This window comes from Podarcis melisellensis (genome assembly GCF_964234715.1).
Source record: "Podarcis melisellensis genome assembly, chromosome: 3".
NCBI lineage: Eukaryota > Metazoa > Chordata > Lepidosauria > Squamata > Lacertidae > Podarcis > Podarcis melisellensis.
In genome coordinates, this window is record NC_138530.1 from 88,467,304 (window position 1) to 88,483,929 (window position 16,626).

Below are 16,626 nucleotides of genomic sequence, written 5' to 3' on the forward strand. Positions count from 1 at the left end.
TCCTATATACCAGGTTTGCTAAAAGATGCAGGTGGGGTGTGGGGCTAAATATATGAGCACACAGCTTCCTGGGGATGAACTCGTCATTCTTCCCTCTAATAGCATTGATTTCCTATTCATTCTCACTATTGAAGAAAAAGAGGGAACGGTAAATAAGAGAATAAATGCTACTTCTACATTGGCACACAGTGATGAGTGGTCCGATAAAACATGAATGAAAAGCAAAGAGATTCTATTTTTAGAAAACAGTAGCCAGCATGCCAAAGTGACTGCACTTAACTTAGGAAGTTCAGATTCTCCTTTGCTTTGTCCCACAGTGCACTGCGGCCATCAGCTTGTGATACAAGACCCATAAGCAGCCAGCAAGTCTTTGTTCCTCACTTCCAGGCCAGGAGAGGACATAGATCCATTCTGGAGACAGAATTCCAGGGACTCACTGACTTGGTGAACAGGCAAAGTGTCAACACTCATAGCAGCTTATTAATAATTTGTGTTGTTTTGGTGCTTGTTTTACAGATCTAGAAACTACTGTAATGGAAATAAGCTTCCACGTTTTTAAAAAATCGATTAGGTTTTTTTCCCCCATACGGAGAAAGGTTTGAAAATGCTAGTTGCATGTCCACACATGCACAAACAGTGCCACTTCACAACATTCGAGTTATTGGCATTACACAAACAGTTGCAGTCCAGCAATACAGACTCCCCAACCCTATTTTAAAGAGAAATTAGTTTCATGACTTGCCTGTCATCAAATATTAGTCATGATAGTTGAATTAAACCTTTCTGTACAGAAGCAATACCCCTCTGAAGACCAAATGCTGGAAATCAACTACAGAGATTTTCCATTGTAGTAAGTGCATCTAAGTTATACTGTATGATAAACAAAGAATGCCCAGAACCTTTGTCCCTTGTTTATGAGCTTCTAAAGACACCTGGCTGGCTTAAACTGCCCTAGAGTCATATTGCAAAAGGGTCTGAAGGCACAGTTTGGTCACCCCTATACTATAAAGCTGATCAAGGCAAATACATGTAAGACAAGGTGAAGACAGCTACATTTTTTTTGTTCATTTTGCCTGGCACATTTTCAAAATACTTTTTAGCACCCAGGAAGAAAGGGGCATTGGCAAGATAAACCTATCGTTGTATGTAATGCTAGAGCCCCCAAATAGCAGGAGAAAGAAAAACTCAAATACTGTACTTTTTCTTGGGGGAAATATTAACTTTCATGTCTCAGAAGGAAACTTCTAGTTTTAGAAGAGTCATTAAAAACTTAATAATGAGTTTTTTGAATGTACAGGGAGAGACAGATATATGTTTTGAAGTCTAGCAGAATTCCCACCCCCTGCAGTACTAAGTGTGAAGAAATTCTTAACAAACACTTCTTTGTTCCATAATAAAACAAAGAAAATCTTAAAAGGCTGCAGAAACCCAAGGCAAATTTCTATCTTTCTTTTTTTGCTTTATTGAACCCAGCTGAAAATCTATTTGGATAAGTGGTGAAGAAGCCAATTGTGTCTCTTTTTTAATAAAGTAATTGCCTTCCCAACCTTCTGAACAGTTGTTGCTAGTTACTTGTCATAAATTGTTTGTTCTCTGTGAAGACATCTTAATGGGATTTTTGAGTTGTGATAAATAAATAAAAAATGTTCCGACAAGGACTGAAGTATTTTTTTGCCTGCATAACAGCCAGAGCACTGTTATAGTCATGTTTTGCGAGTATTACCTCAGCGGTTCCCCAAGCTAGATTGTTGTGAAGTAGACGGATGATGAGGCTCAGTCTGTGTCTGATGTAGGGGCTGGCCCAAGACATTTTGGCACCTGAAGAGGACACCAAAATGGCATCCTCCCTCCCCACCAGGGAAGACGGGGTAAGGGAAGATCTACATCAGGAACAAAGGGGGGGACAAAGATCAGCATGGGGATCTGCTGCCTCGCTGGACTGTGGTGCCTGAGGCAGTCGTCTCACTTGTCTCATGGGTGGATCGGCCCTGAGACCAGGGTGGGAAACCATTTTTCTCTTGGGGGCATTTACACCGGCAGTGGGAAGAACTAGAGGTAGAAGTATTGGGGACTTAATATTTCAGAATAAAGTCTGTCTTGTTTCAGTCTTCAACATATCGACCTTGGGATTAGAATATCCCAGCCCTATGCACGACTACTCTGAAGTAAGCTCCAACAAAGAGGACTTTTTCTTTTTCTTTAGTACAACAGACCAATACACCTACTGTTCTGGAAAGCAAATAAAATTCCTTTCTGATTTAAGTGTCCTGCACACACACAAGTATTTCAACTTACACTGTTAATTTATTTTATTTTAATTTATTAGATTTATACACCGCCTCTCATCTTAAGATCTCAGGGTAGTTCACAGAATAAATAAAAAGGTAAAGGGACCCCTGACCATTAGGTCCAGTCGTGACCGACTCTAGGGTTGCGGCACACATCTCGCTTTATTGGCCGAGGGAGCTGGCGTACAGCTTCTGGGTCATGTGGCCAGCATGACTAAGCCACTTCTGGCGAACCAGAGCAACGCACAGAAATGCAGTTTACCTTCCCGCAGAAACGGTACCTATTTATCTACTTGCACTGGTGTGCTTTCAAACTGCTAGGTTGGAAGCTGGGACCGAGCAATGAGAGCTCACTCCATCACGGGGATTCGAACCGCTGAGCTTCTGATCAGCAAGTCCTAGGCTCTATGGTTTAACCCACAGCGCCACCCCAAATACAGGATTAAAAACAATTAAATAATTAAAAACAAAACAGCAAAACATGAGTTTTTGGCTTGGCTGGTTAGTATATCTGGGTGTTCCTGGTGCTATTAAATCTGTGTTTTCTGTATTATTTAAGTTTTGTTTTGAAGCATTAACTCAAGACACCTCAAACCTTGGAAAATCAGCAAATAAAAGCCTTTCATAATACTTCCTTGGTTATATTCAGTACAAAAGGCATCAATGTAAAATATCCTACCACTGTGTGTGGAAGTAATAGAAACATGATTGAAGACTGATATATAAACATATATTGAAATCAAACATTTTTATACTCAGAAATCATGACAACAATATTAAAATAATAATTGTTTCTATTTAACATCCAGGGAGCCAGATGTTCAAATTCATTTCTTTACCAGCAGGCTTTCCTGCATACATTCTTATAACAAGAATATGAGAATGTAAGTTGGGTAGTGAATGTGCATGCATAGCAACTGACCACAGGCCACTAGGCAGAGCTGACCCCAGGAGGAACATCTCCTTCTGAAATGAGTGGATGCAACAACCTTTTCTTTACCTGGAGAAGCTCTGGTGGACAACACTGCAGGGATGCAATGGTGGAGGCAAAAAAGTAACCTCCTTGCCACCAACACTAGAGTAGACTTTAAAACTTTATTTTCCCCATAAACATTCTAAAATACATGTTACGAGTCAGTTCTGGCCTATGAAACCAATAATCAAAATGTCCGATAATCAGTACCACTTGGGAGGCTCTGAAGCAGAAATGCTTTATCAACTCGGGAGGAAAAATCACCTGCTTCCAAAAGGGAAACACTAAGATGTTTGCTTCCACTTGTACAAAGGGCAAAGATATTGGACCATAAAACCGTGACATTTTAGGTATCCCACCAAAAATCCATTTCAGATCATTTTTAGATTAGTTCACCATTCCATCTGAAGTTAACTCTAAACAGGAGCGAGATGAAAAATAAACTCTCTTATGCTGCTAAACTAGTTTGACTGGAAATCAACAAATGCTGGCCCCAGATGAAGAAGTAGTTTTAGAGACCTGTGTTTTATACGTTTTAAAAAATAGAATTTAATGAACTGTTTCTCAAGACAGCTTCAAACCAATCCATAGTTCTCAAACCATTCTTAATCCCATCTCTAGCCAAGGTGCAAACACCTTTCCAAAAGCCTTCGCTTAAGCTGGAGGTGGTCCTACGTGGGTGATACCAACACGGATGTGCCTCTATAGCTAGTTTTATTATGTTTCTTTCCCTTGTTGAGCCTGCTTTGCTTGAACCCTGATTGGAGCTCAATTAACTCTGACTGCCTCCGCTGTCAGTTTACTGGTAATCAGTGTCTGACCAATCAGATTAATTTATTTCCAACAGTGATTGTCTGCTATTAACCAAGTCGCTTGCATTTACTACCTGATGCCATTTGAGTTGGGTAGGGGACCCTCTATGCATGACACCATTTGAGTCCTTCTGCTTTGCAGCCACCATTTGAGTCCTATACAAGTTAAACTGCTATGTTACCTACGTTTTCTGCAAATCATTTACTTGGCCCCTGCTTAATTACCTGTGTTTTGAGCCATAAAGATTACCTGAAACCTGCCTCATTGGTTAATAGACATGGCACCAATGTGGCCACATTGCCCCAAACAATTCAATGCATCTTTCATGGCTACAGATTTACCCATAAAAAAGGAAACATTTTGTAGTGGGGGTTCTATTATATATACACACACACACACACACACACACACACACACACAAATGAGACAATACTTTAATCAAATAACCAGATAGTGAACATCCTCACAGCATGAATAAAAAGCTGTCACGTTAAGTGATCTACGTCACAGGGGCCTTCTATTACTACTACTTTTGATCCACAGGCTCCTGCAACAGTAAAAAGCATGATTGAAGTCAGAGTCTCTTTTGCTGTGGGAAAATAAGAGGTCTGAATTATTTAGCATACAAGACTGAAAGGGGAGCAGTGCAAAAGGCCAGCAAATGAGATCAATTACAATATTAAGCTGCAACACAAGCTGTCAAGGATCCCTCGTCCCTGGGGGCATGAATAAATCCGGTGGTCTCTTAGTTCACCAGGAATAAAGCTGCCTATGGTGTTGCTCTCCCGTTTTCACACCTAAATGCAGTGCTAGAAATAATCAAAAAGCGCAGGCAGTCATATTATAAAAAAGATGTATGTCTCCCCCACAGTTTGAACACTTAATTCTGATCAAATGGTATTTCCTAAAAATGAGGGCTTCAACAACATGGCCTTTCTGGGCAAAGCCCCGTCTATGTATTCTAAGTCACTCTTGTGTGAATGAACCTGGCATTCCCCTTTCTGTTGTAGGATTCAATTTCCGGAAAGAATCAACAGGGGAGGAATTCAACATCACACTCTTCTGATTGTTCCAAGAGGGCAAGTGTCTTGACTTGCCTGGCAGCGTGCCCTCCTTCACTCCCCCCCCCCCAATGCACTATGGAGGGGATGTCCTCCTGATCCCCTCCACAGCCAATTTTAGGGGTCTGGGGGTGGGGGAGCCCTGTTGCACAAGCAGCAATATTTGCACAAAGCTTCCGTTGACAGAATTCTACATTTGAATCTCCAGCTATGGAAATTATCATCATCGTCATCATTAACCAGCCCTTCACCCTAAGGTCCCAGAGAAGGTCACAACATCAAAACACAATATTGAAAACAGTTTAAAAACCTTAAAATCACAGATTGTGAGGTTTTATACACAGAATGTAATTGTTCCAACCAAATCAAAACTTTACTGGCATGTCTCGCATCAAGCACCTGTTTACATCCAAGCTGCTTGAACGCTCTGGGATTTTGGTTTGTTTGTTTTAAGCCTGACTAATCATATGCAAAACTGCATGCAGAAATATACACGTGTTGTACATATAAAAAGAGTGTACACCATGTGGTACTATATTTCTGCAGCAGAACTATATAAATATCTGTGTAAGAAATCTGGTGTGTATATGCATCTAATATGGATAAATGTGCATATGATGTTATACTGATAATAATATGTGCCTAATAAAAGTGCATACAACGCAGAATTTGAGCACACTTTCAATGGAATTAGTAAAATAAAATATGCTTCTGACCAAGATCAAGGAGTGAGATGAGCAGGCTGGATCCATCAGCCCAGGAGCACTGTAGACAAATCAGTGTCAAGGACACTGTCCTGAGTAACAGTCTAGGCTCCGACTCAAGAGGGACCAGTCCAATCCATCCATCGAACATCAATGAAGGGCAATCCAGTAGCAAAGTCTGAGAAAGTATGGCCAGCCCTGAGCTCTTGAGCCTCGTGCCTCTGTGAGTATTATGAATTGACATGCTGTTCTTAAAAAACAAAACAAAAAACTTAATTGTGTTTGTTGCTTGTAATCACCGTAATTTGAATATATTTTCATGCGAGTAAAAACAACAGCTCTAAAGGAAAACAAAACAAAGCATAGATGATGCTTGCATGCATTATAACAGGGCACCCTCAAATAAGAGACATTCCTTCCTGTATGAGACAGAAAGGGTAACGCCTTTTAAGACGGTGCTTTCCATCTATGCCAGGGTTTTTCTGGATGGTTGGCAACAGTGAAAACGGTATGCCTTGCCCAGGGTTTATCGCACGACGGGGGCTCTGTGACCCTCTAGATTTTGCTGGACTACTGCTCCCATCATCCCCTGACCACTGAGTCATGCTGGCTATAGTTAAGGGGACTTGGATTCCAACAACATATGGAGGGTCGCAGGTTCGCTGCCCATGCTTTAGTGGGGTTTTGCCGATCCTTTAACCTTACAGCCAGTTCCAAATGTAGACTGGTATAGCTAAGCATCGGAAAAGATGTCAGCTTGAGGGAAAAGAGTAGGTTTTATCACCTAAATTTCACCTTGAAGTGTTTAACTTTTCAAAACAATAAAAGTACAGATGGAGCTGATCTTTTTGTACAGCACAGCATAAGGCCAGTGCTCTGGGAAGAAGAAAGGATAACTTGCACTCAATACAGATCAATATTCAACTGAACAATAAAAAGGGGAGAAACTGTAAAGGGGGGGAGTGTGACATTTTACAGCATCAAATAAGTTAACTATAGAACAGTGGATATCAGTGGAAGAGCGATGTTGCAACCCACTACTCAAACTAGAAAGGTCACAGAATAGCTGTAGAGAATATTCAAGGGAACCTTGATTAATCATACTAATTAGGCATACTGAAAATCCTAATTTAATATAAATATAAATAAACCGAGCCATAAAGCACTCTCTTTTTCAATTTTGAACTACTTTGCTTAGGGAATGTGAAAGCCCTATTGTTTCTAAATTGTGATTAAAAGCCTCAGAGGAATGAGGGAACTGATAAACCCTTGGACAGAGAGGAAAAAGTGGAATATCCTTGTGGAAGGTTTCCTAATCACAAATTCTAGAGATTAGCTGCTTTGGAATTCTTAAGAGTGGCTGCTGACAATGCTATTCATTTGATCTGTGCCCTAATTCAGCACTGTTTTTAAAATAATAAAAACACAATATGAAGAGATTCCCACACAGCCCCCCCCCGGGGGGAATGTAAGAAACGTACAAACAGTAACACCTTGACACACACAAAAAGCTGTAATCCCACACACACATATTCAGTGGGGCTCACTTGAGGGTAGGCACACATATGTAAGACTTGCAGGAAGGAGCGCTGGTGCAGCCAAACCCTGGGAATGACTGATGGACCACATCATAATTACCCTTTCATGTCTGGGAGATTTTCTTGTGAATCATCCAATATTGTTCATAGACAGACGAAGGAATACAGCTTAGGGAGTCATTCATCTGACAGATTTACGGGACATTCTCCTCTCTGGTGTGTAAGTGGAAAGCCCGACCTGTTTTCTGTTTCTCTGTTCATTTTAAGTTAAACTGTTGTAATTCTTATTCACAAAGGAATAATAGCTTCTCATGCTTTGCTTAAAATGCATCCGCGCAAGGGAGCGGGTGAAGGAAGCAGCACAGCTACCAATATCATAGCACAGGGCGGCTCCATTATCACCTTCAATGCACACCACTTTGCACTAGCCCATGTACAAGAGATTTTCATTGATTTGTCACTGAATACTCCCAGGAGCCCAATGAAGGCACAGATATTGTAACCATATGTTTCAGGCTTGCCCTTGGTTGGATAGCAAGTGACATTTTTCCTGTGCAAGCTTTGGAATACAGACACACACACACAGAGAGAGAGAGACTGTATATGTCTCAAAGCCATAAATTGATTTAAAGTAATTGACTGAGATGGTCTTTGTTGTTAAGGAAAGGTGTGCTCTGCATATGTAGTCAGCCATAAACTAATGACATGTAAACACCTTTTTTTTAACACTGCAATGGTAATATGCTATGAAATAGTGACTCTCTTATTATGACAAAGGAACAGAAGCAATGCATGTAAAGTAATTCTCTTTGAAACCATTTTACTTTGCTAATTAATTCCCACATCTTTGATCCTGCATTTTCTAAAAAAGGCAGAGATTTGCAGATCATTGGCAAGTATCTGAATTTATTCTGTTACAGTCTGAAAGGCTGATCTCTTTTTCCTGTTGCATCAAATGTCATATCAAAAACTTGGATAAGCAGAACAAAGCCACTGTAATTTCTTAACTCACTGAAATATATTGCAGTTTCTCTTTACCCTTTATAGTTTTTGGATGCAAACAGCATCAAGTTTCTTTTCCTAAGACTGTACCAATTCAGATGGGAGGCGAGGCTGGTGTTTACTGCTCACCGAGGTAGTAAATTTGTATGTGGACTGTACTTTAGACTGCAAATTAGACCTCTTCTCCAAAGCATTCATTTTCTGTATATATGTATGTTTTTGTGAGGAAGCATTTCAGCTTATGAGCTTCCATCTGTGGTCTGAAGTGATAAAGCAACCTGATGTCACTGTCCAAATAGAGATGGTTATCCAAATCTTTCACTAGTCCAATGTGGCATCTCTGGCTGCAAGATCATGCTAGTGCACATCACCCTCTCCCAGAAAATAAATATAGATGCACAAGAGCTAGCTCTGAGGGCCTTCTAGCATTACCCTCACTGCAAGAAGTGGTTACAGGGAACCTGGCAGAGGGCCTCCTTGGTAGTGCTACCCACCCTGTAGAATGCCCTCCCATCAGATGTCAAGGAGATAAATAACTATACAACCTTTAGAAGACATCTGAAGGCAGCCCTGTATCAGGTAGTTTTTAAATGTGCAATGCTTTATTGTGTTTTTATATGTGCTGGAAGCCACCCAGAGTAGCTGGGGCAACCCAGTCAGATGAGCGGGGTACAAATATTTGTTGTTGTTGTTATTGTTATGCTGCCTTATACCGAGTTAAACCATTAGTTATCTAGTTCAGTATTGACTGGCAGCAATACCCAACATCTTGTGCATGCAAAGCAGATGTTCTGCCAATGAGCTATGACCCTTCCCTAGATATGCCCCCAAAAATGTTCATGTTGCAATAGCCCAAAAAAATGTAATATGGCATGCCTGCTGGTGGTGAGGCAAAATGCTAGCAGATTCAACATAAACCAAGCACAAACTTGTACATGCCACAATCGACTGGGGTCCTCAGCATTTAGTATATTACTGAACACCTTGCCTAGAACAAGTGACCCAGATTCTAAATTGTACATCCTCTCTAGGCAGGATAGAAAATGATTCTGTTCAAGATAGGACATTTAATTCTATGCAAGGACTTTAAAATAAATAAGTAATAACACTCTCAATGTAAGACGGAAAAAGGTGACTTTTTTTTACCTCCATCTCCTCCAGCTGAGAATCTGTTTTGGAACGAAAGAAGACGCTGTCAAAGGAGATCATTGATGCTCACACAAAAGTTTGCCAGTGTGCACAGGAATTGCTATCCTGCAGAGTCAAAACTGCATTGTTCTGGAAAATATAGGGCAGCAATATTAAAGCAGCTCACCTGGAAACAGCATACTGTATCTGGATGTAGCCTGGATACTAGCTAGAGAGTACTTCAACCTTCCTCTAAGAGGGTCACATGAACCATTTTAGGTGGTGATAAGTGCACTGATCAAATGCCATTTAGAGATTTCTCCGCTCCCACCTCCCGGCACACTGTGATATGGTGGCAACGTATCACTTCACAATCGCGTTTTACCATGCCACCCACCCAACCCATATTCCAGATACAGTACTTCTTTTGGCAATCCAAGTCAAAGCCTGCTGTGTTGTTGTTTTTTAATTTAAAAAAACCCACACAGGCAGAGAGAAAGCTCTCTGCAATTAGCCATAATAGTTCTCATCACCTAAAAAGAGCTAGATAGCTAAGATCTGAGAGCTGCATTTCAAAACAAGCATACCAAGGGCCTATCTATTTGTTTATTAGTTTAGAGGCTGTCCCCCACCCGCCTGCTCTGCTTGCCAGCCCTGCCATCGCTCCTTCGCTTACACCTCTGTTAACACATTTTATGTCCCAAGCCTCACAGTTCACCACAACACCCACCTTATTTTAAAGGGGGGAGGAGGATGGGGCATGGTTTGCCTGAGAGTGTAATGGCGGCCTAGTGTCAAGGCTCTGCTTACCCACAGGACAACTAAAAGATAAATGGCCCCAAACTATCTTTTTTCACCACAACAATTGCTAAGAGAGCACATTTCTGGAACTCTGCTAAAATCCCTAGGTTTCTGAGTTTTCTGACAGTGAATTTCCAACCCAGCCAAGGCGGCAGGCAGAGGCCTCCTGAGTATCCAACAAAGAGTTGAATACAATACTCGGGGATAATTTACCATTGGTTTGATCCTTTATTGGACAGAGTCACTAAGAAACCTTGAATGGTTCATTATTAAGGTAGCAAATAATATAGAACAAAACAGTAAAGAATCTGCATTGTTTTACATGGGATTTGGTAGGTGAAACAAACGGCAAAAAGAGTATGGGAATAGTGTTCCTTCTCTCAAGACAGTGGTTCCCAGAAGTATTCTGAGGTAAAATGACACATTTATCTTAGTTTGGGGCTCACCCACCGACATCTGGCACCACTTTTGGTGCCTCACTGCCCCTGTACTACTTCCTGCCAACCTAGCAGTTCAAAAGAACGCCAGTACAAGTAGATAAAATAAGTACTGCTGGGGCAGGAAGGTAAACGGCGTTTCTGCACGCTCTGGTTTCCGCCACTGTGTCCCGCAGCGGTTTAGTCATGCTGGCCACATGCCCCTGAAAGCTGTCTGCAGACAAACGCCAGCTCCCTCGGCCTGAAAGTGGTGATGAGCACCACACCCCATAGTCGCCTTTGACTGGACTTAACCATCCAGGGGTCCTTTACCTTTTTTTACTTTACTACTTCTTAAGCTTGCAGCTCCCAGTGGCCCTAATGCACACCCAATTGCATACGTACATGCATGCTTGAGGTTGATCCTGTGGAAGATGGATTTGAGGATTAAATTTGTAGATTTAGCTCTAAACCTCCTACCCCACATTGTGTGGGAGAGATACAAAAGTAATCAGACTGTGAAGCCTTTTTAGCAGAGTAAAGCGATTACAAGTTTTGCAGCTTATTAAAGGTAAGGAATTAGGCAATTGCAACCTTCTACCCCTTTCATTTGTGGCCCACTGACCTCCCCCCTCTTCACCCCCAGTGCAGAGAACGAACTACACGCTTTTAGTGAAATAAACGAAGGGGGGAGGGGAGTTTGCTTACGTTTTGAGGCAGGAAGCAAATATAGCAAGGTAGTGTGCATAAAAATACTTCCAAGTTACAGTAAAATAAAAGTTGGTAGTCTTAGCTAACATGGCTGAAGACCATGGTGAAGAGTGCCTTCCTCACAGGCAGGACTTATATATTACACAGTTCCTGACTAGAGATGGCAAAAGAAGTGACCTCACAGAGTCCTCTCTAGGAAGTTCAAGAACTCTCTGTGTACTAGTCTGGCTCTTAGCTAAGCAAAACACGTGTTTGTGATTTTGGCTGCAAACCTCACAGATCTACGGTAAGTATCAGAATGTATCTGTAGTGGGACCTGTGCTTTTAAAGTTCTTCCTAAACAATCTAGAAATAGGGGTGAGCAGTGACTTTGCCAAATTTGTTGATGACATCAAATTGTTTAAAGTGGTAAAAATGTAAGAAGCTTGTGAGAAGCTATAAAATGAGCTTACCCTAAAACTGGTAGGGTTGCCATATTTCAAAAGGTAAGATTCCTGACACCCACAAAGAGTGAGCTTTTTGAGCTTCTTTTTAAGGAAACCGCCAAAATTGTTGAGCTTTTTTGGTGCAACAAACCCAAATTGTTTGGGAGGAAAACCCAAAATAGTGATGTTAAGCTTTTGGAGCTGTTTCCGCCGCATTGACATACATCCAGGTTTTCCCCAAAACCAGGACATGTCAGGAATTTTCCTGACGTATGGAAAGCCTAAAACTGGAAAATGCAATTCAATGATGTAAAGAAGTGTAAAGTGAGGCACTTGCAGCAAAAATATTAATGACATATGTGCCAATGGGATTTGAAATGGCAGGAATCTGGTGGATGTTGGCGCAGTGTTTGGTAGCTGAAAAAAGAATGAATCCCATGTTAGAGATAATTAGGAGAGGGATTGAAAATAAAACTGCCAGAACCACATTCTGTTATACAAATAAATGGTGCATCCACACTTGGATACTGTGTACAGTTTCTGGTTGCTGCACCTCCAAAAAGGATACTACTGAGCTGCAAATGGTGCAGAAATAAAGGCAACTGAAATGATAAAGGGGTTGCAACTCCCCTATGGGGAAAGGTTGCAATATTTGGGACTTTTCAGTTCAGGGGGTGGGGAAAATCAATTTCTTGTTTCTTTTCCCTTTGACTTCATTGTTAAAGTTTCTCTCTCTCTCTGCAATGTAGAGAACATGAGAAGGAATACCGGTAATTAAAATGTGTGTGCCCCTGAGTATGTTCAGAGTTGCCTTCCTTGACAATGGACACCTTCCAGGCAGACCTGAGTCCTCCCACTACCTCTCATTTTGGCAATTAACATGGATTTTACGCACCCGGACGACAAGTTTACAGGATATGTTTAGCATACAATTTTAAAGAAAATGAGGTTCCTGCAAGAGAGCAAATCACAGCGGAGAAACATTTCCTTGCTCAGCTTTTCCTCTGCGTTCAAATTTAAGATTTCTATTTCACTTCCCATTATATAGCATCCAGTATTGCTGAATACAAAACAAAAGGGATAGGAACACATACATACACCAAAAGAAAAAAAAGGGAGTGGGGAGCTTGCATATAGCAATCTTGAAGGCCAGCATCTGACCACCACTTATCAAAGCATCAACCCAATGGGGCTTAATGATAGCAATACAGAAATATTACAGAGAGCAGAGGCCAATTGCTTCACTTTCATTCTGGAACAATTTGCAAATATTAGACATTGCATTTCACTTGCACTTGAAGCTTTCACATCTTCAATAAATAAAGAACATCGCAGCTAAGAAATCCCCCCTGCCTTTTTCCCCTTTTGTAAAACACTGTAATTTCGACGTAAGGAAAAGAATTGTGTGGCCATTTGGAAGCGGGCCATTGTATAAAGCTGTTAGCTTTCCCTGCAGCCCATCAAATTGCATGCTGCCCTAGAAAAAGTGTTTAACATTGAGCCAGTCCCATATTATCTCCTGCTTTCAAAGGCAGATGCTGAACTGGAATCATTTGTCAAACATTAAGAGACTCAGTTAAACTATCAGACGTCAAGGGCTTCCTTACAATGTCAGCACAATATGTTCCTTTTTTTAAACATACACAGTCTTTGCAATAAAGTTAAGGTGTTCATTGTGTATGCACTGGAGTGTCATGACCCATCTACGACATTTGTAAAAAGATTTGTTTGCATTTGAAAGCGGTGGGGGGAGGGAGGGCTGGCCATAAGGAATAATTGCTCTTCAGAGAGAACAGCCCACTGAACTTCAGAAGGGCAGCACCTGATATCCTTCAGCTTGGTCGATTTTTCTGTCTTACATGCATACCAACATCTTGCGGGATTCCTAGAACAGGTGGTTCATCATGGGCTCTGGGAATTAAACTGTTCGGTGGGAGGCAGATGTCTTAATGAAGCACAACTGAGTATAATGCAAAAGACCTCAGAGGTGCATCCCCTTGGGCCAACGTTGGATGCATCCGTCTAACATTTTGACCTAGTAATATGGCGCAGACATGGCCCCAAGAACATTAGAGCCCTTCTGGATCACACCAAAGTCCAGCATGCTGTTCTCATAGTGGTAAGCCACAAGCAGGACCTGAAAATGCAACACTGCTCTCCTCACTTGTGATACTCAGCAGCTGGTATCCTGAGACATACTGCTCCCAACAGTGGAGGTAGAAGATTTTCATTAAATGCACAACATGGTTCTGTTGCTGAAGGTAAGAAGGTCTGACTCTGTAAAGCTTTCTGGGTGGGAATCATATGACAGTTCTCTGAAGTTGAAAGCATAGACTTGGATCCAAAAGTGTTTTGCATGAGCAGAAAGGCTGTTCCTCTAGTGCAGGCAACCATATCACATTCTTCCAGTTTCCCCATCTCGTTTCAAAGGGTCCTTTGGTCCTCAGCAGTGGCTTTTGGAGGACACAGGAGACTGTAGTCATCGTGAGGGATTGAGTGAACTCCACCACAAGTGGATATGGGGATATATATATATATATAGTCATCCAGTTCTGTAGGTTTTTGTCTACTTGAACAGAGAAGCTTCAGCTGTGAAGGACACATATTGGCTACAGTGCACCAAGCCAATGTGCACAGGCATCAGTGTGCACCTCACCCCCGGTGTCCCCAAAATGTTTGCATAAATATCCTACAAAATTGACAATGCATGATAGACTCTTTGATCTTTCTGCTTAGTTCCTGTTTGCATTGGTTCAGCCTCACCGATACTGAATATGCCCCTTAAAACATACACACATTTCATTGGATGCCAGGATTGGGCAGCCACCCTCCCTTCAATTCTGAGCCGAGGAGAGGAGCAAAGAGCTGCCCTCTTTGAGCAAACACGGCAGTGGCTGATGTAGATGCCTTTTTGTGTTACACCACACCCCCTGAAGCAGCCATTTTGTGAGTGGTGCCCACAGCACTCCAATTCCAATGGTGCCCCTGAACCCAAAAAGATTGGTATCTCCTAGAGTGCCTGTGTGATCATCAACACTCATTTTCTCCCTCCCTTCCACCCCCAGCAATTTTGCAGTTGGTGTGTGTGCATTAGGGGTGGGGATAGGGTAAGGCAAAGCATAAATAGGCACATAAACAAATGTATGTTGCTTTAAGAATGTCGGCTTCGTTTCACAAGGTAGAAAGTCTGCCAAATGCAGAAAGGGAGAAGCAGTACTGAAGGAATGGGTTTCTGTGCAGCAAGTTTAAAACTGACTCAACCCCCCCCCCCTTTGTTCTTTCAAAAGAGAGCACTTTTAAATGCATAAAACTTGGACAGGCAAGGGATGGCCTTGGCTCCTCAGGGGAACAACGAAAACACATCAGAACTTTATCTTATGTGCTGACCACAAAATATGCGCAAGACCAATGTCCGGGGAAACCGCCAAAAGCGTGTTCCTGGAGATTATGACGTCTTCCCAGATAAGAGTAGAAAGAGGAGGATCCTTTTATGGTCAGAAGTACAGGAAGGAAGATCCTTTTATGGTTGAGAGTCGCAGAGCAGGAACATATGTGATGTCAACCTGTGTATACTAGTTGACGTGGCTGGGGAAGGGGGAGAGGATGCCTGGAGGATATATATACTGCATGAAACTTGTCATTTCTTTGTACTTGCTGTGGACTCACCACACAGGTGCCTTCTGCTATCCGGAGAGCAGAATAAACTCTTTCTTTGAAGCAACCTCAGTGTCATTTTGACTTCCTTCTTCCTGTCCCGGAGCAACGCAGACCCAATCGGTGAACTCCAATAAGGCTACAGTACAGCATATTGGGAGCCTGTCGAATACAAGCCGCGAAGCTCAGCTTCTCTTAGGGATGACAAACTGGCTGGGAATACTTTTAACATTTCACATCCTCTGAGGAGGAGTTCAGGGTGAAGAGCGTAGAAGCATAACATATATTTTACTGGACTAATGTCATTGGCAGTTTGGGATTGGGGGGATGAGCGGAGCGGAGCTCGTTCAGAAAGGTTCAAGCAAGGTTGTGAGAATGATGGGCAAACTGATTGCAAGACAGACACAGAATCCAGAAGGGAGAGGGCAGAGCAAGTCACTGGACAGCCAAGGCAAGACAACAATTGACCCAAAAGCAAAGAGCAGGCAAGGAATCCCTGTTCGTCCTCCCAGCAGCCTCTTCCATGTGCATTAATGTTCCACTGAGACCAAAACAAAAAACCACCACCAAATGATGACTGTGTACATTACTGTGTGGGGAATTGCAGGCATTAGAGAAGCATTCCAAATGCAGTAATTTCCCCTGTGTCATACCACCGCAATCAATGAACGTGCTCAAGAAAACACAGATTCTAACTTTTTCAGGTTTTAAGTGCAGTTTTCAAGCGTTTCTTCTTCTTTTCCCCCTGAGTATTAAACTAAAAACAAAAACAAAAATATGGCTCAAAGCTGGTTCCGGATTTCTTCATTTTGGTACCTAATAAAATGTAGTCAGTAGGGATTGTTCATTCATCTTATTCAAGAGGAAAAGCTGCTTCTTGCAGCATGCAGGCCAGGAGGAATTAAACACACTTTCTTCAGTCGGAGGGAGCCTGTGCTGTGCTCACGTTTCTAATTACAGCGGCTGGTTTACATCTATAATACAGTACAGGATTTCGCCCCCTTGGTGGCCAATCCAAGATGACACATTCCACTAAACTGCAGCTTGGCATCTTCAAACCATTCACAGGCGGCTGGCTGCTCAAAATTGCTGACTCCAAGCTACTTTTCTCC

At 42.0% G+C, this 16,626-nt stretch overlaps 1 long non-coding RNA gene across 1 annotated transcript in view; it reads right to left on the reverse strand.

Moving 5' to 3' along the window:
* Positions 1-11,558, reverse strand: part of LOC309367311 — a 66,198-nt gene extending 54,640 nt beyond the window's left edge. The window contains exons 1-2 of the long non-coding RNA XR_014167021.1: positions 11,433-11,558; positions 9,526-9,657 (exon numbers count right to left, since the gene is read on the reverse strand). This is a non-coding gene — a long non-coding RNA (uncharacterized lncRNA). The remainder of the gene's footprint in view (positions 1-9,525; positions 9,658-11,432) is intronic.
* Between the last annotated feature and the right edge of the window lie 5,068 nt (positions 11,559-16,626).